This window comes from Larimichthys crocea, chromosome XX (assembly GCF_000972845.2).
Source record: "Larimichthys crocea isolate SSNF chromosome XX, L_crocea_2.0, whole genome shotgun sequence".
Lineage (NCBI taxonomy): Eukaryota > Metazoa > Chordata > Actinopteri > Sciaenidae > Larimichthys > Larimichthys crocea.
The window spans coordinates 4976373-5001755 of NC_040030.1; the positions used below are offsets into that span (position 1 = coordinate 4976373).

General features: G+C 41.7%; 13 non-coding genes across 13 annotated transcripts; all 13 read left to right on the forward strand.

Annotated features, from left to right (window-relative positions):
• Positions 1-8328: 8328 nt before the first annotated feature.
• On the forward strand, positions 8329-8439 carry trnal-caa (transfer RNA leucine (anticodon CAA)). The gene is made up of 2 exons: positions 8329-8366; positions 8394-8439. It is a non-coding gene; the product is annotated as a tRNA-Leu (tRNA).
• Positions 8440-8744: 305 nt separating this feature from the next.
• Positions 8745-8855, forward strand: trnal-caa (transfer RNA leucine (anticodon CAA)). Its single transcript has 2 exons — positions 8745-8782; positions 8810-8855. It is a non-coding gene; the product is annotated as a tRNA-Leu (tRNA).
• Positions 8856-15119: 6264 nt separating this feature from the next.
• trnal-caa (transfer RNA leucine (anticodon CAA)) lies at positions 15120-15233 on the forward strand. Its single transcript has 2 exons — positions 15120-15157; positions 15188-15233. It is a non-coding gene; the product is annotated as a tRNA-Leu (tRNA).
• Positions 15234-16989: 1756 nt separating this feature from the next.
• Positions 16990-17100, forward strand: trnal-caa (transfer RNA leucine (anticodon CAA)). The gene is made up of 2 exons: positions 16990-17027; positions 17055-17100. It is a non-coding gene; the product is annotated as a tRNA-Leu (tRNA).
• Positions 17101-17404: 304 nt separating this feature from the next.
• On the forward strand, positions 17405-17515 carry trnal-caa (transfer RNA leucine (anticodon CAA)). The gene is made up of 2 exons: positions 17405-17442; positions 17470-17515. It is a non-coding gene; the product is annotated as a tRNA-Leu (tRNA).
• Positions 17516-17822: 307 nt separating this feature from the next.
• Positions 17823-17933, forward strand: trnal-caa (transfer RNA leucine (anticodon CAA)). Its single transcript has 2 exons — positions 17823-17860; positions 17888-17933. It is a non-coding gene; the product is annotated as a tRNA-Leu (tRNA).
• Positions 17934-18239: 306 nt separating this feature from the next.
• On the forward strand, positions 18240-18350 carry trnal-caa (transfer RNA leucine (anticodon CAA)). The gene is made up of 2 exons: positions 18240-18277; positions 18305-18350. It is a non-coding gene; the product is annotated as a tRNA-Leu (tRNA).
• Positions 18351-18657: 307 nt separating this feature from the next.
• On the forward strand, positions 18658-18768 carry trnal-caa (transfer RNA leucine (anticodon CAA)). Its single transcript has 2 exons — positions 18658-18695; positions 18723-18768. It is a non-coding gene; the product is annotated as a tRNA-Leu (tRNA).
• Positions 18769-19032: 264 nt separating this feature from the next.
• Positions 19033-19143, forward strand: trnal-caa (transfer RNA leucine (anticodon CAA)). Its single transcript has 2 exons — positions 19033-19070; positions 19098-19143. It is a non-coding gene; the product is annotated as a tRNA-Leu (tRNA).
• Positions 19144-19470: 327 nt separating this feature from the next.
• Positions 19471-19581, forward strand: trnal-caa (transfer RNA leucine (anticodon CAA)). Its single transcript has 2 exons — positions 19471-19508; positions 19536-19581. It is a non-coding gene; the product is annotated as a tRNA-Leu (tRNA).
• Positions 19582-23067: 3486 nt separating this feature from the next.
• Positions 23068-23178, forward strand: trnal-caa (transfer RNA leucine (anticodon CAA)). Its single transcript has 2 exons — positions 23068-23105; positions 23133-23178. It is a non-coding gene; the product is annotated as a tRNA-Leu (tRNA).
• A 304-nt stretch (positions 23179-23482) lies between these two features.
• Positions 23483-23593, forward strand: trnal-caa (transfer RNA leucine (anticodon CAA)). The gene is made up of 2 exons: positions 23483-23520; positions 23548-23593. It is a non-coding gene; the product is annotated as a tRNA-Leu (tRNA).
• A 260-nt stretch (positions 23594-23853) lies between these two features.
• On the forward strand, positions 23854-23964 carry trnal-caa (transfer RNA leucine (anticodon CAA)). Its single transcript has 2 exons — positions 23854-23891; positions 23919-23964. It is a non-coding gene; the product is annotated as a tRNA-Leu (tRNA).
• Positions 23965-25383: the final 1419 nt, after the last annotated feature.

Below are 25383 nucleotides of genomic sequence, written 5' to 3' on the forward strand. Positions count from 1 at the left end.
ACACACAACACACAACCACACACACACGTTTTTCTTTCTGCAGAAATTTCTCATGATGCATGACAGCAGCATGTGCAAATGTAGGTCAAATTAAAGCCGAATGAGCGAGTGTGCTCTCTGTTTGGAAGGATCATGTTTTTAATCATGCATTTAATGTTAAAACGATGTTTTAATGACGTTTCATGAGATAATCAGAGCGTCTTCTGACAGGAGAGGTGAGTTGAGGATTTAAATGAGTGGAAAATGTGTTTACATGGTGGGTTCATTGGAATAAAACATAAAATATGAACAGAACACACCTGCACAAAATGTGCCAGAAAGCACAACTCATGTTCATTGTACAGGTCTGTCTACAGGAGGAAGGTGATATAAAGTCTTGCTTTCCGTTTTATCATCAGTTTTGAATTCTTTAAACACGTGACATCTTTTAAAAAAAAAAAAACATTCTCTGCCCACCTGAGCTGCATTTTATTTTGAAATATGACTGGTTGCTTTACAGCACAGGACAGGTAGAGGGCGCTGTTCAATCAAAACCATCAGTGACAGCTTCAGAGGAGGTGAAGGCAACTTTTGCACATATATACACACTGTATACAGCAAATATATCAAAACAACACAGCTGTAAATTGAGAATCGAGGCCGGCGAGAACATACAGCATGTTTAAACCTCAAAAAATGAGAGCAAGCTCTAGTTACTGGATGCATCTCATGACTTTAACCAATAACCTAATGACATATACAGTACATTACGATAAAGTCAAGTACAGTGACTGGTAACCGTCACAAATATCTATTTATAATTCTAATAATCTAATTATCTTGTATGTGGAGCGACATCACGACACGCTGAGTCGCTTTTTGTTGTTTTTATTCTCACAAATCCTTTAAAACCAGCCGTGAAGTGTAACTGACTATTCATGTTGTGCCCCAGTCTAGGGGCCTAAAGCATAACAAGAAAAAAAAAAAGGTGTTACATTCTTCCGAGTCCAAAGTAGCCACTTACAAGTGTTATGTACAAAAGAAATGTTTTATTTATAAAACTCAAACAACTATAACTAAGGAATCATCTTCAGGGTGGACCAAGGCCAAAACAACAACCAGAACAACTCCATCAAGAAAATAAATCTGTTTCCTCAGAAAACTAAAATCACAATAAACTTACCTTCCTAACTAACTAACGAACAACAGGAGAAAACATGATCAAAACAAAACAGCAGTCCACCCCTACTCTTCAAACAAACAGAAGAAAAACTTTCTGAGCACAAACAGAGGATTCACAACAGGACAACACAACAGACCATGTGGCTGGTTGGAAATGCTGTCCCCCTGACAGCCACCATCTTGGCTCCTTATATCTCAGGTGCTTTCAGTTGCAGCCAATCACGGGCTAGGACCTGAAATTACTCCACCAATCGCCTCCTGGGGATGGCACATCCCTGTTTGCATATGAAATTGATACACAACACACAAGGCACACAAGCAAACACACAGCAAAAAAATGACCACAGTCATAACAGACACGTGTATTTTCTTGAGTATCATTACTTCATACTTCTACTACATTACATTTCAAAGGGAAATAATTCATGTTTTACTCAGCTGCATTTATTTTAAAAGCTATTAGTTAGTGCACAGAGATAATGGTGTCTCTGATTACAGCTTCAACCACTGCTAATTATTTTAATAAAGTTTAAAAGATCATTTATGAGTTAAGAAAGGGACCTAACTTGTTGTTTTCACAGCAGTGGAATGAACTCTAACCTGTGTCAGAGGATCGGGACCCTGAAGAGGGTCGTGAGATAATTTCCAACACTAATTATTCTAGAGGGACTAAAACAAGGTCGAGAACCACCGACCTGTGTGGTAATATATGACTTGATTTATGGATTTAGACGACCAACAATGTAAGAGATAATCACACATAATGTGGAAACAATAAGTGACAAACATTATGTCCAAAACTACAATTTCATATAATAAAAGCAGTGACAAACATTATGTCCAAAACTACAATTTCATATAATAAAAGCAAAAAAAACAGTTCAACAACATCTTAAAGTCCGTCTAGAGTCAGAATAAATGTTCTGAGTTCATCAGACCAAAGAAAAAAGTGTCATTACTGAGTAAAAACATCGACAAGTTTATGAAATCAGGTGTCAAAATCAGGTAAACATGAATTCTCAGCTCCAGGAATTCATCTCTATCTCTCTAGCACAGGGTGGCCTCAGCGTGTCATCGAGCCACCCTTTAAGGACCGCCCACAAAAATCCTGTTTGAACCTCTAACTGCACATTTCAGTAATATCAAAGTCTTTTTCAGCAACTATTTTCCAACAAATTTAACGTGTTTTGCAAGAAATCTCAGAATTGCCTTCACACGGACTTTAATAATTATCTGATGTATCCCTAAAATGACTGTCATCCCCAGGAGGGGGTACGTGTCAGGACCTCTGGGTCTTCAGCATGACCGGAACATGTTAAATAAAGGTTACGCACGTTCGATTTCGGAGCCTGGGACTCTGTTCGCTGTCGTCTCCCAGCTGAGAGGCCGCAGCCTGGGGGGGCGGCAGCAGCTGAACCGGAGAGGGGTGGAGGTGGTCATATGTGAAGAGTGTGTGTGGGAGGATTTGTGATCATTTGTGAACTTCATGACTCTGTGTGTGTGTGTGTGTGTTTACATCACAGTTAGGGACAGTGTGAGGAGATTCCCATCCACCAGTGTTTCCCAAGAAAGTATCAAGGGAAGAGCTTGACCTTTGACCCCTCCACACACACACACACACACACACACACACACACACACACATAGCCTTTAATCTCCCCGAGGGTCTGACAAAAACTCCCACTCGCCCTCTCTTCCTCTGTTTCTTACATGCACTCACATACAGTAGGAAAGAAACATAAAACCAAACAGCTGTTCAACTTTCACCTTTGACCTTCAGGTCGCCGGAGGAGGAAGTAGCACTTGTGACCCGTCGTCACGGGAAGACCCTCGGTGACGCCCGCGGAGACGGACGATGGAGATTAAATCATTTCTGTGAATAAATAAAAGAGTTCAGACGATGAAACAACTTTTTAAAATCCCAACCGGACGTTCTGATTGGCCCGTGATCTGTCAAGTGTGTCTGTAAATGTGTTTTTTTATGTGTTTATGTGTGTGTGTGTGTGTGTGTGTGTGTGTGTGGCGTTTGACTCGACAGCGTGAGAAAGCTTTGTCCTGAGGGAAGTGTTTGACCGACACGCCGCCCCAGAACAGGAAGCGACGACCCGTCTCCAGAACAAACACACATTTGTTTGTCACCATTAAACAAGAGATTTAACTCCTGTTGACCCACACTGACCTGTGATCAGGTGAACGGTGTCTCTGTCATTCGTACGTCTGTTCTCACACTATGTAACTTTGGGCTCCGGGTCGGGAGAAGTACGTAACGCTTTACGGCACTAAGTCACACAGCAGCAACTATTTCACTGATTCTGGTGAAACTGGATCATATTTTATGGAGGAAATGTTTTCTGGTTTTCCCTCTGATGTCCTCCGGCTGCTCCGCCTCAACTCTCTGTGATTTACAGAGTTTATGATGGACAGTGAAGTAAACTGCTGACAGCTGTAGCTGCTGTTAGATCATGTTAGCTCAGTCTGTTAGCTCGGAGCACCAGGGGAGTGTTTGTACCGCAGGCGGAAGAAGAAGAAGAAGAAGAAGAGGAGGTTTAGAGGGAATCTGACGGGGAGTGAAGCCGGTGTCGTGCCAGAACCGGAGCCGGGCCAGCAGCCTCTATGTACATAATGGCAGAGGAGAAGAGTGTGAAGAGGATGCTGGCAGAGGAAGCTAAGAAGAGAAAAAGGAGAGAGTGAGCGAGCAAGAAGTAAATCTGGGACTGACTTTTAGTCGTTGGCAGTCTGGATTATTCTTCAGAGTTTCCTGATGGACAGTGAAGTAAACTGTAGCTGCTGTTAGCTCATGTTAGCTCAGTTTGTGAGCACGACTGTGAGCTCAGAGCACCAGGGGAGTTTTAGCATTTCCATCACAGGTGTTTTGGACAAGATTTTTAGGCAGAGCTGGTGTTGTGCCAGAACAGGAGCTGGACAACCGGGCAATGTAACCAGGCTCTATGGACATAATGACAGAGGAGTAAAGACTGAAGAGGACGCTGACGAAGGAAGCGAAAAGGACAAAGTGAGCAAGAAGTCGCCAGTAGATGTTGAGAAATTTAATTGAAGAAGTGGAGAATTTGACCTAATGGTGGCGCTAGAGGAAAAGTCAGAAGGTCATTAAATCAAATCAGATTTTATTTGTATAGCCCAAAGTCATAAAATACATTTTCCTCTGAGGGCTTTACAATCTGTACAGGGAGTGACACCCTCTGTCCTTTGGCAAGTGAGGAAAACAAAAAGAAAATATCTGAACCAAATTTCATGGCAATAGTTACTGAGATATGTAAGTTTGGGCCAAAATAAAAAAACAGAACAGACATTTCCAACCTTTCTGGGAAGGTCTTCGCCTTCCAAAAACTGTTGGTAAATTTTCTTAAAGAAATGTCGTAAATTTTCAATTAATTTCCGCCCTTTCCAAAAATGTCCTCACATTGGTAACATCCAAGATGTCCTCACTGTTGCCAAACGCCCTTTCTTTCCCAGAAAATGACCTCAATCTACCAAATAAACTCCAAAAGAAACAAATAATGACATTAATAATTTTCTAACAAATGTCGCCACTTTCCAAAAATGTCCTTACTTTGCCAAACCTTCACGTTGTCCAAAACCCAAATTTTCCAAAAATGTCCGTACTTTTCCAGGCTTAAAACTCAAATGGGTCCCCCCAAAGTACAAACACACACACACACACACATTAGTTATTAGTCTGCACTGCCACCTTTTGGTGACGTAGTGCCACTCACTTGAAACTGTTGCAACAGCAAAGACATAAATCAAACTTGAAACTGAAGACTGGAGTAAAATTCCTCCTTTCAAGTTTTTCATCACATCCTCCGTCAGCCTCGATGTGATATCATCATCATTATTGTGTTTGACACTTGAAGGTCATCAGAGAGACGGCAGAGATACCAGGAGGCAGCAAAGCTTTATTACACATTCAAAACTTTTCTTTCTTTTATTTTTTTATTGGATTGTTCTGCTCGGTGGAGCCTGTTATTCGACGGCAGCCAGCCGTTAAAGTCTGTGATGAAAGGACGCCGATCTGAGCGCGACATGATTCCTGCGGATTAAAGGAAATTAGTTCCATTTTTAATCATTAACACAAGCAGATGTGACAGAGGCGGACTGGAACACAAAGCGCCTGACAGCCCATAAAGATCCTGTCAGCGCATAACGAGTCATAAATATCAGGAAGGTAAACCCACAAATTACACCACCTGCTGATTTGTGGAGTCGAGGTGATCACCTTTTAACGACAGAGAATCATGATGAAGTGGCATAAAGTTAATAAAATAAACATAAATTCATGCTTTTTTGAGTTATGTCTCATCACTGAATAACAGCATTTCACAGTTCAAATCAGGGACAGTCACACGTCTGATATGCTTCAATCAAAACTAATTTGGCTTGTCAGAGCGTATTGAAATCAAAAACACTGGGACGGTTCCCAAATCTGACTTTTTAATATCGACACACAGACATTTTGGTCAAGATGCAGTTTTTATTTTGACAATATTTAAGCTCAATCATTAAAGCTATAATAATGTAACATTTCTGCATTATAACACCTATAAATACTGGAGCTGTATGATTTATTTTGTAGAGTTATGTACTTACATTATCCCAAATGTTTCCAACAATGTTCAAACCTCGAGGAATCGAGGACACGGGATACGTTAGAGTTCATTTTATTTCTATCGTGCCAAATCATAACTGAGAATATCAAGGCAGAGTTTGACATGAACTTTACCAATCTTCCATCACTCTTTCTTCGTTTTAAGCTCTTTCTTCTTCTTTTCCTTTCCCTGCATCCTTCCATGCCATACTATGAGATCAAAAGTATGTGGACACCTAAATGGTATCTATACGTGATCTGGCTCCAAAACCAAAGTGACCAGCCCCTAGGTGCTGAATCTATGGATGGCATTTATGTTCATAAAGAAATAAAACCGTGAGGTGACCAAAGAGGCCAAAGATTACAGTGCTATTCTTTCCTTTTTATGGCCTATGTTATGAGAAGCACACATAAAAACCACTTTGACCACTAGAGGACGTCCTTGTATCAGGTTCGCTCAGTGTAAATGCAGCTGAGCAGATCACAGTTTTGAGGTTCTTTGCAGTTGTGTTCTCAAATCTGAGGATTTTCCATTGATGGCATCTCTCAGCCTGTCACTGCTCATAATGCCTGCAGGCTTGTTCTATTTATCTGAAATATGAAATCACTTCAAGTGCAACACAGGACAGAAGTGGATGATCGGTGGAGCCAGAAACGTGATAGCAAACATATACAATAACCTCACATGTGGACAGAAATGGACATTTTTAGAATCTGCGCACAGGCAGCTTTTCTACCGTATTCCAAGAGTCAAGGTCACTTTCCTGTGAATTAAAGCAGCCATGAGTCAACAAAGCAGGTAGACATCGGAGGAGGGTCAAGAGGTTTGTGGATTTAACCCACCGCGGTTCTATCAATGGTCCTATCAATTGCTTTCGCAATCATGAGCACAGAAGGTTAAATATCAGGACTTATTCGACTGGTCCCCAACCGTTCTGGCTCGAGACGCCTTAAAACAAACATCTACTCATGACGACCCGTCTTGCATATGTCCAATAACGTATCACAATCAGGTAATTCACAAGAAAGCAAAGAATAGACACACTTGACCTGTTAGTTCTCTTGTAACCCATTCGATTTGTTTTTTTGGGGGGTCCTCATTGGGGTCAGAGCGCCCTCGTTTGGGAACTATTGTCCTATTTGATTAGAATAATGATTAGTTTTAGAGCCGCAGCGATTAATCCACAAGCTAATTAAGCAATCAACAGATAAATAATCAATATTATGCCTGAAGCAGCAGAGAGAGTTCATTTCAATATCGCCGTTTTTAATGTTTCTCTGTTTCTCTTCCGTTTGAAGAGCGACTAGAACACCTTTCCTTTGATTTATGGCTTCGGCATGTTTATCCTGCATAGCTCAAAGGACAGGTCACAGATGAAGGCAGCATCCACGTATACTGTAATATCATACGTGCAGTTATTTATTTCCGTGGGAAACACTGCTGAGCGTGCTTCTCGTTTTTCAGTGAAATTTTCCGGCAGCCTTGGGCTAAAGGCCAGATAGGACGTTCTGCGTTCTCTCCCCGGCACGCGGTGTTCAGGTCAGCCTTCGTCAAGGACGGAGGGGCGTTGGGAGCAACGATTATAGAGGTTTGTACTCATATCTAAGCTTTACTCACAGTTAGAGAGAACTACAAAAGGCCACAATAAAGATGGAGAATCACGTCAGGTCTGGCGTCACCTAGCTGTTATTTGATGGACATAATGTATAATTATTGTAGATTTGACTTCTACTGTAACCTCAGCTTGATGTTGCTCTCATGCAGCAACTACAGTACAATAGAAAATGTTTTTAGCCCTCTGTGGAAATCAGAAAAAGACAGAAAAACAAAGCTACAAGTTCATATTTAAAGTTCAAGTTGAGTTCAAATGAACTTTTTTGTAAATTTCTTGCCTGAGGCACCTCAACAATTCAATCTGACAAAGCCTACAGGAGGTGGGTGGCATCTTTATACTGAGTGTTGTGTTTTTTGTCATAAACTTACTTTTGAACAACTCCTTTATCACATTTCATGGTCCGATAATTCTTTATTAATCTTTATTTAACCTGGAAAGGTCCCTTTGAGATTAGAAATCCCCATTTAAGGGAGCCCTGGCCAACAAGGGCAGCAGAACAAGTAAATTAAGACAGGCAGACAGTTTTACAACAGCGCAGTACAGGCCAAGAATCCAACAATATTGATTTATGCAATGACACCCCAACAAGTCCGTCTCCACGTCTTTCAAAATGGATTTAAAAGTACTCAAAGAAATCCAGTCATGGAGCCTGAAAATCCAGTCTGAGGGTGTAAAGTATCAATATTATAAACTCCACAAAACAATCTGATCCAGAATGGTGGTTCTAGCCATCTTTTGTCCAGACTGAGTATGGTGACTGTTGTTGCCAGATCATTTAGTCTTTTTTTTTTTTTTGTGGTAACAATGTACCAGCCAACATTGTGAAATCCTGTTGATCTCTGCTCTTCCTGTTCTTCAAGAACTCCTGCTCATCATTCCCCTTCCTTGTACTATAACCCTCTCCTTTAGTATCTGACATCTTCTGAACTGGCTGACTCTACATGTGTCAGGATGGCCGAGCGGTCTAAGGCGCCAGACTCAAGGCTTCAATCCTTCCTGAACAAAGGGACTTCTGGTCTCCAAATGGAGGCGTGGGTTCAAATCCCACTCCTGACAGACATTTAACACAACTTGATTGTTACAAAGTTCCCAAAGTCCAGCCTTCTTCTTACCTGATTGTCACCTCATCACATGCTGTTTATCATCCAATCACCCCCTGTTATATGAAATGGCTGCTTTAACCTTCCAGTTTTTGCAACGTTAGCAGAAACGCAACGGCCAACCTTGTGAAATCCTGTTCATCTCAGCTCTTCCTGTGCTTCTGGAACTTCTACTCATCATTCCCTTCTTAAGTCCAGCGCTGCCTTGTACTATCTTCTCCTGAAGTATCTGACAACTGTAGATGAAGCAACTGCACGCATGTCAGGATGGCCGAGTGGTCTAAGGCGCCAGACTCAAGGCTTCAATCCTTCCTGAACAAAGGGACTTCTGGTCTCTGAATGGAGGCGTGGGTTCAAATCCCACTCCTGACAGTTCTTGTGTAAGTGTGTTTATTTCTGCTGTGAAGTTGCACATTTTAACATGGGGGCTCATGGAGACTGACTCTGGAGCCAGCCTCAAGTGGTCATTTGAGGATCTGCTACTTCCTTTCCCAGCCATGGCGGTTGCCAATTGATCCAAACACCTTCTTCCCAATATCTGTATTGGCACAGGCAACGTATTCGAGTTCCTTGAATGCAACAAATGCTGTTTATCAAGAGATGTTTGTATATTGATAAGATGTAAGCCTAAGAACTTTTTTTTATACAGGTTTCGGGAACTGGTCTCTGTCGCCGCGTTTTCATCATCTTTGGACCGTGTCTGGCAATCTGAAGATTTATTATTAAGCACATATTGGTATATTAAAGTATACCACTGTGTGCCATCCAAAGCAAGTTATTTATTATATTTTTAATGTTATCTCATGTTACAATAAATAAATAAAAAGGTATTCTTATAATAAGAAAAGGTTGCAGGGTGTAAAGGGATTAAAAACATGAGCAAGCCAGCCACAGTCACCTTTTATACTGGCTGTCATTTCTTTGCATGAAAAATGTGCACGTTTAAAAATACTTTCAGCTCCAAATATCAGCAGTCAGCACCTTCAAGCCACCCGCATTAACGTCAGCCTTCAAACACTGATGTAGGTCCAACCCCGCGCTGCCTTCCCCCATCCTCCGAAAATGTTTTATTTAATGAATCGTCCGTAATGTTAACGCTTTAAGTCAAATCTTTACCAGATCAAAAAGACAAAGCACGGCTTTTATCGGCGTAAATTATTCAGCACATCCCATGACAGGTGAAGCTCAGGGACAATGAAAGCGAACATGCCTGTCATCCAGCTTGTTAAATATGAACAAATCGCCTTCTGGATACAAATGGCATAAGACCTTGGGCCAGACTTGTGGGGATGTTGCTGCTTCCTCCGGCAGAATACTAAACAAGGATTTTTGGTTGTGGGAACATGGATGCACTGGAGGTGGATTAGCATGTAAACAACACCGGCAACATCCACTAAAAACAATCCCTGCAGGGCAATTCATAGTCATGAAGCGACGAACACCGGTAGCAACGTGCACACGCAAACATGCACTGTACAAACGTGCCCTAACAAAGGCTATAAACAGGCCATCAACCCACACCGGTGCACACACACACTCACTCTAGTCTTGCTGGCAGTAATCAGAGTGCAGTGTGTTTTTCTCAGCGGTGTAATTCATCAAAGTGACGGCTGCCAATGAGTCTCAGTCAGCCAGACAGCCACGGCTAATCAATCATCAATCTACCTGCTCTTTGTTTCACAGCCCTGCACAAGTCACCGCCGCTATATTTTCAAGACACACGCACTCAAACACACTCGATGCATGGTCACGTTTTGTTGTTCCTCTTCCCCCATGTGGGTCAGTGTGTAGAGCAAGGCACCAACGTGGTCTGATGTTAGGGGTTCATTTCCCTGATTGGGCCGTCGTCTTTTGAGCGAGTAACTAATCGAGGAGCTGGTATGTTTGTTGAAGACATTAAGAGTTGATGGAAGGTGCCATGAGTCTGACATCTTTAAAGGTTTTCACTTATATGGTTTCCTTCCAACGGAGAGAAAGATGAGAAAACAAATATCAGTCCCCTTCAGCTCTACCGACTGTTTTAGCACCTTTCAGCGCCTTGTTTTGGTTTTTACACCCCCTCAAACCTCACTGTTTTGGTTCAGTCTCTCCTCTTTTTGTTTCCAGGCAGTGTTATAGTACTTGTGATTGGTTTTGTCCTCAAGACCACTTCAAAACCACTTGAAAAGTCTTGGTCTCGTCTCAGAATCGATCAAAGTTTTTTACTCTTGATCCCAGACAAAGAAGGACCCTGGGATTTATTTCAAGGCCTGTCAAGACCACAACTGAAGGGATCTCACAAAAATTGCCTGTGAATGATTTATCTAACATCATAACTGTGATTGATTGTAAAACTTTCAAACAATAACTTGACTTGTTTCTAATTTGACATCTTTGACACACCCAGTTACATTCCCTGCTCGCCCAGCTCCAGTTCTGGCACGACACCGGCTCCACTCCCACTCATGCTTTCCAGGGCCTGAAACCGCCTCTTCCCATTGGTCAAAAACATCCGTGGTACCAACACTAACACTCGTTCGGCTAACAAACTGAGCTTACAGCAGCTACAGTTGTCAGCAGTTTAATTCACTGTGCATCAGGGAACTCTGTAAATCACAGAGAGTTGAGGCGGAGCAGCACATCAGACGGAAAACCTCCATAAAATATTTCACTAAAATCAGTGAAATAGCTGGTGGTGTGTGACTCAGTGCCATCATTCCCATCAACACCAGACTTCATTATGTCTCACTGTGAATTAAAAAGTGTCATTAGCGGCACTAGGTCGTTTTCAACAGTTGGCAGTGCTCTAAGAATAAATAGTGTGGCGGACGAAGGCATTTGAAGTGTGTGGGCAATTAATCTTTTCCTGCACATTGGCGGCGTTGTTAACAAGTCCTGTATTGATGTAAGTGAGATATTCTATTTGTTCCTTAATGGACTTGAGGAATCGCTCAATTTGTTGCTTCCATAATTGCAGAGAAGATGAACCCAGTTCTGTATGATTCCCACCAATCAATACTCACTTTCCAATCCTGTATCCTGTCCACAGACGGGAACATAAATTGGTGCATCAGTGAATGTAGTATGTTGTGGGATTAACTAACCTTTGTCTCGACCCTCTTTACACCCCATTCTCAGCACAAATCTGCTTATATAAGGTTATTTTTGGACATATAAGTGGTGTTTTTATCATTAAAAATATAGCTGGCATGCAGGATCATTGCTTCAAACACAAAAACACTGTTACTCTGTCTCTTCAAAGGCTTCATTACAGAGATGTGAGAGAAAATGTTTTTTTTTTTTACACAGAAAGAAATGGAGTGTGTGGAGTGGGTGTACTGCAGAAAAACAGCGTCATTACACCAGGAAGGTCTGAATGGGAGGTTTTAAATAACCCAAATGCACTGTGGTTCATTGTATTGTCCTACTCCCCCATGCTATTCAATTCACATCCCACCTCTCTCTGACACAAAGCAAGGTTAGATTGATGGACTGTATATTGGTTTGAAGATGTATGGAGGCAATGTTTAGCTTTAAGAATCAGGCGGGTGGTATCAGTATGGAGGTTTTTCTTTCTTTCCATAGTTGAAACCAGACTTCCAATGCCTTAACAAGATGGTAACACCTAAAATAGGTCTTATGTATGAATAATCAAACAACGAAAACAGAGAATGCTACTCCACAGTGGACAGACTCCATCCCTATAAAGAAACAAACAAACAAGGTAGGCCCCCCTTTTGTCGCCAAGACTACCTTGACCCGTCGCGACATGGACCCAGCTAGACCTCTGAAGGTGTGCTGTGGTATCTGGAACCAAGATGTTAGCAGCGGATCCTTTAAGTCCTGGAAGTCTGGGAAGTGGGGCCTCCATGGATAGGACTTGTTTGTCTTGTTTGGGAATCTGGAGACGGGTGGTAGGGGATACATGTCAATGTGACATCAACATGATTGGCGGGATCCGAGGTTTCCCACCAGAACATCAGCTTGCCTCCTGGACCAGGCCACCTTCTTTCATTGCTCCACGGTCCAGTTCTAATGCTCACATGTCCATTGTTGGCGCTTTCAGCAGTGGATAGGGGTCAGCATACGCAACAAACTGTGATTGACCATCTGTTCAGACACCTTTCTACTATTTCAGTAGTTTGAGATACAGTAGCTCAAACCACATGGGCCTCCCCATGTGCATCAATGATCCTTGGCCACCCATAACTTTCAAGAGTTTCAGTTTTGGAGAGCCAGTCTTCGAGCAGTCACATTTCAGCCCTTGTCAAAGTTGCTCAAATCCTTAGGGTTGCCCATTTTTCTTGCTTCTAACATCAACTTTGAGGACAACATGTTCATTTCCTGCCTGATATATCCCAACCACTGACAGATGCCATGATAACAAGATAATCAGTGGCATTTGCTTCACCTGTCGGTGGTCATAATATTCTGGCTGATCTGGTATCCCTCACTAACCTGCTTTGCATAACTCCCACTGGGGCTTCCTCTAGCACTGCTGGGGGTTGGGTTGGGTGTGCCTGGTGCTCACCTCCCTGGTGGTCTGGCTTTTCACTCACTGCTATATCATGCATGCACTAATGCAGGTAAATTTCATCTACACATCCAACCTTGAAATTTATGCTTTTTAAAGGAGACATATCTAAAGTTGATCTAGTACTTGCAGCACAGTCTCCTTCAAATCATTTTATGATAGACTGTATCTCTGTATACTTGTTTTCCTTAAGAGACATGTATGAAATAGTGATTTAATCGAGGGGTCGATGCAGCAGTGTGGGAATTACACAAGTCAGAGCTGCCAGGTAGCATTTATGACGCTCAATCAAATCTTTATTTTCAACTCATGTCGTCGTCTCACAAGAGAAACTGAAAAATATGTCGATAATAACACCTAAGTGTCGACGGAGGTGATTACAGACTGAGGCTGTGAGGGTATATTTGTCGATTGGGTGAGTGATGAAAGTGATCTGCCATTTTGATGATGGTGAGGACAAAGAAGAGATTGTTTCAGTGTGAATGGCTTTTAGAGAATAATCTAGTAAAGCGACTGTGGGCTGCATCTCAAAGAGCAGCCTGAAAGTCCTGAAAGCTTTTATTTGGAGAAGTGACAAGAAATTACTTGGAAAAGATCGGTCGAACATCACGCAAGGTCACTAACAGCAGCCAGCTAATATCACTGACTAGTCCAACAGCAGTCAGTCTGTCTTTCAGCCTTTTATTTCACCAACCACTAAAAGTCAGTCCCACATTTACTCTTCCTCTAGGTTAAATTGCCCACTTACCCTGCTCCAGTTCTTGCACGACATTGGCTCCATTCCACTGTGAACCTTCTCTTACCATTGGTCCAAAACGCTTGTGGTGCAACAGAGCTAAAGGTCAGCTAACAAACTGAAACAAACAGCAGCTTACAACCAGTGAAATAGTTGGTGGTGTGTGACTTAGTGCTGTAAAAAAACCTTTCAACTGATTACATGTCAGTGTAGCATCAACATGATTAATATATTCATATATCTGTATTAACAATAGTCAAATATACACACACAGAATACATCTTTAGAGTTTAAACCTTCATAAACCTTAATTTCAAATCTTTACTGCTGATCATAGACTTTCATTATTTTCTAGAAATATCCACATTTGAATGCAGGGTCAGTCTGGTCTGGCTCCCTCTGATGTAAACAGTTCATTTAGATTATGAGATTTTTTTTTTATTGGCGAGGAAACACAGCTAATGTTTATTGAACATCCAAAAATGAAGAATAAACTGAGTTTTAGATTGACAGAGTGTGTGTGTGCCTATACAGTGTTGCTCTTCACTGTCCTTCAACAGTTCAACAATCTCATTTACATACTCATAAATCATTCACATCTGACATCTCTTCATACACACACACACACTTGTGGGTGCTGTAATAATGAGGTGTTTGAATAACACATTCTGATGGCTGGATGGATGATTCAGTCTCTCAGTTGCCAAGAGGTGTAATAAATGTGCTGAAATTTTTGGTCAACAGTCCAGAATCCTGGTTCTAGCCGCCCAGACTGAGTATGGTCACCTTTGTTTCTCATGTGTCAGGATGGCCGAGTGGTCTAAGGTGCCAGACTCAAGAATTGACTCCTTCCTGAGCTAAAAAGGGAGTTTTGGTCTCCAGATGGAGGCATAGGTTCAAATCCAGAGTGTTGCCACCTCCCGGCTAATCTAAATATGGACAAAGACATTAATCGTTGGTGGACCTAATGACTCCTGGTTGCTCAAACAACCCACCTGTCAATCAAAGAGTCCACACTCTTAATCCTGCATAACTTAAAGCCTTAATATAACCTGAACAGGTGAGTTGTATATAAATTCACCCTCAGTACAGTTGTCATGAACGGGGAAATTAGCTACAGAGACCAAAACTGTTTTTTGTACCAGACTGTAAACATGTTTATTTCTGCTGTGAAGTTGGACATTTGGACATGGGGAGACAAGTCCGTCTACACGTCTTTCAAAATGGATTTAAAAGTACTCAAAGAAATCCAATCATGGAGCCTGAAAATCCAGTCTGAGGGTGTGAAGTATCAATATTATGAATTCTACAAGATTGTTTCAGAATGGTGGTTCTAGCCATCTTTTGCAAAGCCCAGACTGAGTATGGTGACTGTTGTTCTCCACTTGTCAGGATGGCCGAGTGGTCTAAGGCGCCAGACTCAAGGTTCAACTCCTTCCTGAGCAAACAGGGGACTTCTGGTCTCTGCATAGAGGCGTGGGTTCAAATCCCACTCCTGACAGTTCTTGTGTAAGTGTGTTTATTTCTGCTGTGAAGTTGGACATTTGAACATGGGGACTTATGGAGACTGACTCACTTCTGGAGCCAGCCTCAAGTGGACGTTTGAGGAACTGCAGGTTTTTGGCACTTAAGTTTTCATTTTACAGACAGGTTGCTGCTTGGAGTTGTTGTTGTTTTTTCTGTCGATGGTCATACCAGACCAAGTGAGTGTGTAGCTTTAAAAACCTGAGCCTGCTGAATTCAGAAATGGTTTATTTAATTCCTAATGAATTCAACTTTTGATTTTGTATTTTTCTTTCAAAAGTTTCAGTCTCACCTAAAATGTCTTTGAAACTAAACTTTCTACATTGTCTGACAAAGTCCTTCACACTGTCTATCTAGTCTTTTTTTTCCCAATGCCATATCACTGTTCGTACTGAATGAAATATTCAACTCCAGATACCGCAGCACTGTCCTGTGCACTGTTTTATACACAAAATTCAGCTTGACATAAAGTCTGTGGTGTTGGTGAAAACTTTACAGTCTCCACTAGAATTTGAAATAAAGGTCTGTGAGTTTGAATAATAACCAGCTGTATAAAATACATTTGTTATGATGCAGCAGCTGAAGGGGCATGCAGATCAGAAAATACTTTTATTTTGACATTTCCCCTGCAATACATATTCCAAACAGTTCAAATAAACATGTACAATGTTTTTGGACTCCTTGTTGCGATGGATTTGGAGGTGTTGGTTGAATATTGCAGCATTTTTTTTGGTGTAATCTAAATAAAGATTCTGTTGTATTTGTTTATTATGTTGCTGAGCTTGACGACTAAACCTTTTTCTCAAACATCATGCAACTTTACCACCTCAAGTCACACACCACCAACTATTTCACTGATTTTGGTGAAACTGGATCATATTTTATGGAGAAATTGAAATAAACATGTCTTTTTATAGATGTGATTTAAGAACAAACTGGTTCAATTATTTTGTTCTGGCTCCATGCAAAGATCATTTGAAGACGGTCAGTTAGCAGGAATGTATTGTCCGTGGATGACTGAGCAGGGATGCACAGGGTCAAAGGTCATGGGGTCATCATCAGGCTTTGAGTGAGGGCAGATGGGATTAACGCTGCATGTGTGATGGAGAGAGATCAAAAGACATCTGAAGAAACAACAAGAACAAGAGCAACCTTTTAAAAATAGGACGGAAGAAATGTGATGTTAGCAGAATTTTTTTCGAACAATGCCCTTGACTTTAGACTTCTCTGCTCGTTGGAGACAATGAATGTGAGTTTTAAAGAACAATGCTGATTGAAGCAGTCTGTAGTTCATAGTTTGGTAACTTCTGCAGAACTGAGATGACTCCAGCATGCACATGTCAGGATGGCCCAGCGGTCCAAAGCACCAGACTCAAGGGTTCACTCCTTCCTGAGAAAAGACACTTCTGGTCTCCAATAAAAGGCGTGGGTTCAAATCCCACTTCTGACGTTCCAGCGTTCTTCTTACCTGATTGTCACCTCACCACATGCTGCTCACGATCCAATCACCTCCTGCTTTATGAAAGACCGGTTCAACCTTCCACACTTTTCAAATCATGCAGTCACCTTTGTAGTTACAACGTAATGGCCCACCTTGTGAATCCTGTTTATCCCTGCTCTTCCTGTGTTTCAGGAACTGCTGCCTGTCATTCCCCTACCATGTCCAGCTCTACCTCATCCTACAACCTTCTCCTGAAGTATCTGACTTCTGCGGATGAGCTTGTCACACACATGTCAGGATGGCCGAGTGGTCTAAGGCGCCAGACTCAAGGCTTCAAACCTTCCTGAACAAAGGGACTTCTGGTCTCCAAATGGGGGCGTGGGTTCAAATCCCACTCCTGACAATCTTTTGTTATGTGTTGGATTGTTCAAAGTCCAGCCTTCTTCTTACCTGATTGTCACCTCATCACATGCTGTTTATCATCCAATCACCCCCTGTTGTATGAAAGACTGCTTCAACCTTCCAGACTTTGCCAGATCATTTAGTCTTTTTTTTTTTTGGTAACTATATAGTAGCCAACATTGTGAACTTCTTTTGAACCCAGCTCTTCCTGTTCTTCAAGAACTCCTGCTCATCATTCCCCTTCCTTGTACTATAACCCTCTCCTTTAGTATCTGACATCTTCTGAACTGAATGACTCTACATGTGTCAGGATGGCCGAGCGGTCTAAGGCGCCAGACTCAAGGCTTCAATCCTTCCTGAACAAAGGGACTTCTGGTCTTTAAATGGAGGCGTGGGTTCAAATCCCACTCCTGACAGACATTTAATGCAACTTGATTGTACAAAGTCCAGCCTTCTTCTTACCTGATTGTCACCTCATCACATGCTGTTTTAATCCAATCACCCCCTGCTGTATGAAAGACTGCTTCAACCTTCCAGACTTTGCCAGATCATTTAGTCTTTTTTTTTTTTTTTGTGGTAACAATGTACCAGCCAACATTGTGAAATCCTGTTGATCTCTGCTCTTCCTGTTCTTCAAGAACTCCTGCTCATCATTCCCCTTCCTTGTACTATAACCCTCTCCTTTAGTATCTGACATCTTCTGAACTGACTGACTCTACATGTGTCAGGATGGCCGAGCGGTCTAAGGCGCCAGACTCAAGGCTTCAATCCTTCCTGAACAAAGGGACTTCTGGTTTCCAAATGGAGGCGTGGGTTCAAATCCCACTCCTGACAGACATTTAATGCAACTTGATTGTACAAAGTCCAGCCTTCTTCTTACCTGATTGTCACCTCATCACATGCTGTTTATCATCCAGTCACCCCCTGCTGTATGAAAGACTGCGTCAACCTTCCAGACTTTGCCAGATCATTTAGTCTTTTTTTTTTTTTGTGGTAACAATGTACCAGCCAACATTGTGAAATCCTGTTGATCTCTGCTCTTCCTGTTCTTCAAGAACTCCTGCTCATCATTCCCCTTCCTTGTACTATAACCCTCTCCTTTAGTATCTGACATCTTCTGAACTAAATGACTCTACATGTGTCAGGATGGCCGAGCGGTCTAAGGCGCCAGACTCAAGGCTACAATCCTTCCTGAACAAAGGGACTTCTGGTCTCCAAATGGAGGCGTGGGTTCAAATCCCACTCCTGACAGACATTTGTTATGAGTTGGATTCTACAAAGTCCAGCCTTCTTCTTACCTGATTGTCACCTCATCACATGCTGTTTATCATCCAATCACCCCCTGTTGTATGAAAGAGTGCTTCAACCTTCCAGACTTTGCCAGATCATTTAGTCTTTTTTTTTTTTTTTGGTAACTATATAGTAGCCAACATTGTGAACTTCTTTTGAACCCAGCTCTTCCTGTTCTTCAAGAACTCCTGCTCATCATTCCCCTTCCTTGTACTATAACCCTCTCCTTTAGTATCTGACATCTTCTGAACTGGCTGACTCAACATGTGTCAGGATGGCCGAGTGGTCTAAGGCGCCAGACTCAAGGCTTCAATCCTTCCTGAACAAAGGGACTTCTGGTCTCCCAATGGAGGCGTGGGTTCAAATCCCACTCCTGACAGGCTTTTCTTATGAGTTGGATTCTACAAAGTCCAGCCTTCTTCTTACCTGATTGTCACCCTGTTATATGAAATGGCTGGTTCAACCTTCCAGTGTCTGCCACGTTAGCAGAAACGCAACGACCAACCTTGTGAAATCCTGTTCATCTCTGCTCTTCCTGTGCTTCTGGAACTTCTACTCATCATTCCCCTCTTAAGTCCAGTTCTGCCTTCTACTATCTTCTCCTGAAGTATCTGACATCTGTAGATGAAGCAACTGCACGCATGTCAGGATGGCCGAGTGGTCTAAGGCGCCAGACTCAAGGCTTCAATCCTTCCTAAACAAAGGGACTTCTGGTCTCCCAATGGAGGCGGGCGTTCAAATCCCACTCCTGACAGACTTTTGTTATGAGTTGGATTCCACAAAGTCCAGCCTTCTTCTTACCTGATTGTCACCTCATCACATGCTGTTTATCATCCAATCACCCCCTGCTGTATGAAAGACTGCTTCAACCTTCCAGACTTTGCCAGGTCATTTAGCCTTTTTGTTTGTTTGTTTGTTTTTTTGGTAACAATGTACCAGCCAACATTGTGAAATCCTGTTCATCTCAGCTCTTCCTGTGCTTTTGGAACTTCCACCCATGATTCTCCTCTTAAGTCCAGCTCTGCCTTGTACTGTCTTCTCCTGAAGTATCTGACATTTGTGGATGAGCTCCTGCATGCATGTCAGGATGGCCGAGCGGTCTAAGGCGCCAGACTCAAGGCTTCAATCCTTCCTGAACAAAGGGACTTCTGGTCTCCAAATGGAGGCGTGGGTTCAAATCCCACTCCTGACAGCCTTTTGTTATGAGTTTGATTGTACAAAGTGAAATCTTTTTAACCCACAAGAAACAACATGGGCAGCAGTGTGTGCGATCCAGATCTACATAATGTGTACTGACAGTACACAGGAGTGTGTGTGAGAATGTGTGACAGTGTTTGCATGTGCTCTGTTTGAGAACACAGCGTAAACACAAACACACACACAGCGCGTTCATTCCACCGCCGTGTTTAACAGCTCACTTAGTCAGCCAGTGAACCCTGCAAACCATCCAGACATTCATATGATCGTCAAGTCAAACACACACACAAAACACAAGACAGCTAATTAACCAGTCAGATGAGCAGAAAGACAGTTTGTCAGCCGAACAGGAAGTAGTTTGTCAGCTAGATTGATCAGTCAGTGATTTAGAGACGTAATGAATCGGTATAATACGCTCATTGTGTGTGTGTGTGTTGTTTGCACACATGACATGGTATCTTTTTCTTTGTACTGCTGCCCTTTACAAAGGATGTATTGTACATGCAGTACAGTGTTTCCTAAAGAATGATTGGGAGTGTAAAGGTGGCAGATTTCTATTTATAGGTTATTTATTATTTCACCATTTCAACTTAATAATAAAAAAATACCTGTGAAACATTTAATGTAGTCTTTAAGTGTTTTTGTAATTGTAAACCAGGAGTTAAAATATTAAATGGATTAAAATTAAGAATAAATGTATGTTGAATGAATGTAGGTACAAGCAGATTCTTGAACTTACAACAACGTCAACGACTATAATGACCACAACGACAATGACAACAACTACAGCAATGACAATGAAGAACTACGACAACGAACTACAATAATAACGACAACAAATAACAACTACAACTACAGCAATGACAACAAATACAACAATAACAATGACAACTAGGGCAATGAACATGACAACAACTACAACAATGATAACAAATAACTACAACAATGACAGTGACAATGACAACAACTACAGCAATGACAATGACAACATTAATAACAATGACAGTGACAATGTCAACTACAGCAATGACAACAAATACAACAATAACAATGACAACTAGGGCAATGAACATGACAACAACTACAACAATGACAGTGACAACGACAACTACAGCAATGACAATGACAATGACAACACTAACAACAATGACAACCACAACACTAAGAACAATGACAACCACAACCACAACAATGACAATGACAACAATGACAACGACAACACTAACAAGGAAGGGGATGACAACAATGGACTGGGCACTTCCATTAAAAATAAAAATATGTGAAATATATTTAAGTGAATATTTCACTGACTCATTTGAATGTTAGAAATGTCTTGTTATTGGTTTGAAGATCTGATATTGTGGCGTAGAAGAGAGACCTCAGAAGGTTTGTTCAGCCAAAGGGAAACAACGCCGAGAGATGAGATGTTGCATTTTACAAAATCAGTTGCTCAAAGGCAAACGATGTAACAACTTGTGTAGAAGTGTGTGTGTCAGTGTCTGAATCTGCAGCTCGCTGCCTTTATTTGCTTATTTTGCTGTGTTTGCAATGTTTCTTTACATCAACCTTTGGGCAGATGTAGGATCTGAGGTCAGGATTCGAGCAGGTCACATTGTTGTCTCCTCTGCAGCGCTGACACAGGACAAAAAAAAAAACGAAGCGTGGGGACACACATGGAGAGCTATGTAGCACTTCTCATGGGTGATCGTACCAACCCAAAGTTACATACAGACGTATTCACCTGATTACAAGTCAGTGTAGCATCAGCAGGATTTAAAATTTTGTCAAGATGGCACAAAAACTCCAAACACAACATTTCACAATCACGTTATCCAAGTTTTCTTTAAAGTACATTTACAATTTCATACCATAGGTTAAAGATATATTTCTTGAATGGACAAATCCTATATTAAAAAAACCAAAACAATAATGTTTTAGTTCATGTTGTAGCCACAGTTTTTCAACTGTTTGTCTGTATGTGCCTTTATTCTGAACGTAGTAGTTTTGTTTTGTGTTTACAAGCTCGTTTTTACGTCATTCATTCAGTTTTTAGATGTTTTTTAATCTGCGTCTAAATAAAATCTGATTTTTTTGCATCGCTTTGTCCTGGAAATGTCCCTCAAGTGGCTTTTTGTTGTTATTGGATTGCCACTAGAGTTCTTTTTTCGTTAATTTCTAATTTCTCTGCCCTGCATGTGGCTCACAGACTCAAGCTTATTCATTCATATACTAAAAGTCTATAAAAGCAAGAAGGCTCAGTCACTTTCTAAAGCAGCTGGACTGAATAGAGGAAACTGGGACACTCTTGAGGACTTAAATCAATATAGACTTGTAAGAAATACACACATGGTATATATATATATGTCTGTCTATCAAGGCTTTAACCTCGTTCCCAGCTCATGATCTTTGACCTTTCTCCACCCAAACGCTCCAGAAAACAAAACAAAAACACAAACGCACCCTGTCACCCGGCGACACGAATCATTCCTGCCATACCAGGCGACTTGCACAACTTGAAGTTGTTCTAATGCACCGGGTGCCTACTGTAACATTCAGGAGACTTATGAAACAAAAGGTTGGCCCCTGAATGGCCCAGTGTCAAGGATTACTTCTCAGACAAATTCTCCAACAACAAAGCCTCCATTGTGTCCCGCCAAGCCCTCGAATTAGCAGCGGGGGCGACTGCACGCTTAACTGAGCTTGACAGAGCGACGACCACTCTCACTCCCACCAGACCGGACCAGACCTCTGTGAAGATTTCCTCCGATTGCTTCAATTTCAAACATCTAAAAAGATCAAATGAGAAAGAAAAAGTCAGAATAAAAGGAAAAATAAATGCAATTCACCTCTGGGGTGTAAATAGATTATTATATGTGTGAATTAAACCGTGCATGATCAGTAGGTTTTAATCTGAAGCGTGGATTAAAGCTGCAGCACGAGCAACATCTGTCAACACAAAGCAACAAGTTTGTTTGTTTGCTCGTACTTTATTAAAGGCAGAGTTCAAACAGTGATCACGCCGTTATTAAAAATATAAACACAATAATCTTTTATTTGTCTTTATTGTGATTTTAAAAGGTTTTTCTTCAATAGCTCTCAATTTAAACCCATGGGAACGAGTTTAATCTGCCACCGTCAAGTCGGAAAACAATACAGAGCAAGACTTCCTGATAAAATTTTCAAAATAAAAGCCTATATGTTCTATACTGACAGAAAATGATGTGAAGTTTGCACAAAGCATGGAGCTAGTGGAAAATTATGATTTTAAAATGACAATTATTTAAAAGGATTTCCTCATTTCAGGTGTTTTCTCACCAAATACACGATTTTTTTACCTGATTCAGCTCTGTTGCATTTTTTTTTATTGTCTTAAATCCAGTATACAAATCATACACTCTACAAAACAGTCTGATCCAGAATGGTGGTTCTAGTCGGCTTTTGTAAAGTCCAGACTGAGTATGGTGGCTATTGTTCTCCACTTGTCAGGATGGCCGAGTGGTCTAAGGCGCCAGACTCAAGGCTTCAATCCTTCCTGAACAAAGGGACTTCTGGTCTCCCAATGGAGGCATGGGTTCAAATCCCACTCCTGACAGACTTTTGTTACGAGTTGGATTCTACAAAGTCCAGCCTTCTTCTTACCTGATTGTCACCTCATCACATGCTGTTTATCATCCAATCACCACCTGTTGTATGAAAGACTGCTTCAATCTTCCAGACTTTGTCAGATCATTTAGTCTTTTTTTTTTTTGGTAACGTAACAGCCAACCTCCTGTTCATCTCAGCTCTTCCTGTGCTTCTGGAACTTCTACTCATGGTTCCCCTTTTAGGTCCAGCTCTGCCTTCTACCATCTTCTCCTGAAGTATCTGAAATCTGTGGATGAAGCAACTGCATGCATGTCAGGATGGCCGAGTGGTCTAAGGCGCCAGACTCAAGGCTTCAATCCTTCCTAAGCAAAGGGACTTCTGGTCTCCCAATGGAGGTGTGGGTTCAAATCCCACTCCTGACAAAGATTTTGATTGTACAAAGTCAGCTGTTTATCACTTACCACATGCTGTTCATTATCCAATCAAACCCTGCTGTGTAGAAAAGGCTCCACTAGACCGCTCAGTCTCCTTTTTAGTAACTATATAGTAGCCAACATTGTGAACTTCATTTGAACCCAGCTCTTCCTGTGCTTCAGGAACTCCTGCTCATCATTCCCCTTCCTTGTACTATAACCCTCTCCTTTAGTATCTGACATCTTCTAAACTAGGTCATTCTACATGTGTCAGGATGGCCGAGTGGTCTAAGGCGCCAGACTCAAGGCTTCAATCCTTCCTGAACAAAGGGACTTCTGGTCTCCGAATGGAGGCGTGGGTTCAAATCCCACTCCTGACAGACTTTTGTTATGAGTTGGATTCGACAAAGTTTCTGCTGTGAAGACATTTGAACATGGGGACTTATGGAGACTGACTCACTTCTGGAGCCAGCCTCAAATGGACGTTTGAGGAACTGCAGCTTTTTTCTGTGGTCCACTTGTTCAACTGTTAACGTGTTCAGCTCACTGTTAGCTTGTTTTAGCTCATTGTTAGCTTGTTGTTAGCTTGATTTAGCCTGTTAGTCATTTGTTTAAGCTCATTAACTTGTTTTAGCTCACTGTTAGCTGAGCTGTTGTTAGCTTGATTTAGCCTATTGATAATTTGTTTAAGTTCATTAACTTGTTTTAGCTCACTGTTAGCTTGTTTTAGCTCACTTTTAGCTTGTTTTAGCTCACTGTTAGCTTGTTTTAGCTCACTTTTAGCTTGTTTTAGCTCACTGTTAGCTTGTTGTTAGCTTTTTTAGCTCACTCTTAGCTTGTTGTTAGCTTGTTTTAGCTCACTGTTAGCTTGTTGTTAGCCTGTTTTAGCTCACTGTTAGCGTTGTTGTTAGCCTGTTTAGCTCATGTAGCTTGTTTTAGCTCACTTTTACTTGTTTAGCTCACTTTGGCTTGTTTTAGCTCACGTTAGCTTGTTGTTAGCTTGTGAGCTTTTTAGCTCCACTCTTAGCTTGTTGTTAGCTTGTTTAGCCACTGTTAGCTTGTTGTTAGCCTGTTTTAGCTCACTGTTAGATGTGTAGCTCCTGTAGCTTGTTTGATAGCTTTTTAATCACTGTTAGCTTGTTTGTTGAGCTTGTTTTAAGCTCACTGTAGCTGTTTGTTAGCTTGTTAGCTCCTGATAGCTTGTTGTTAGCTCACTGTTAGCTTGTTGTTAGCTTTGTTAGCTCACTGTTAGCTCATTGTTATCTCACTACAGTTGTCATGAACGGGGAAATTAGCTACAGAGACCAAAACTGTTTTTTGTACCAGGCTGTAAACATGTTTATTTCTGCTGTGAAGTTGGACATTTGGACATGGGGACTTATGGAGACTGACTCACTTCTGGAGCCAGCCTCAAGTGGACTAGAGGAAACGCAGTTATTTCTTATTTTAGCTCATGAACTTATTTTAGCTCATTAACTATTTTAGCTCATTAACTTATTTTAGCTCCCTGTTAGCCTTGTAAACAGTTTCATTTCTGCTGCTTGACATTGTGGGTAATCAGACGCTGTGTGTGTTTTTAGGACGGTCTTTATTTTGAAGGACGCCAGCCTCCTCCCCGGTGCTGGTCGGAGCTGCTGTCCGCCTCGCAGGCATCCGGGAGGAGGAGGAAACATCCTGATACTCCCCCAGTGCTCTGTGGCCGTGTGAGAGAGCGGAGCTTCGGCTGGATGTGTGCGCCTCGGCTCTGTGGGACACACACACACACACACACACACCCTGAAAACGTGGACGTGTCAAAA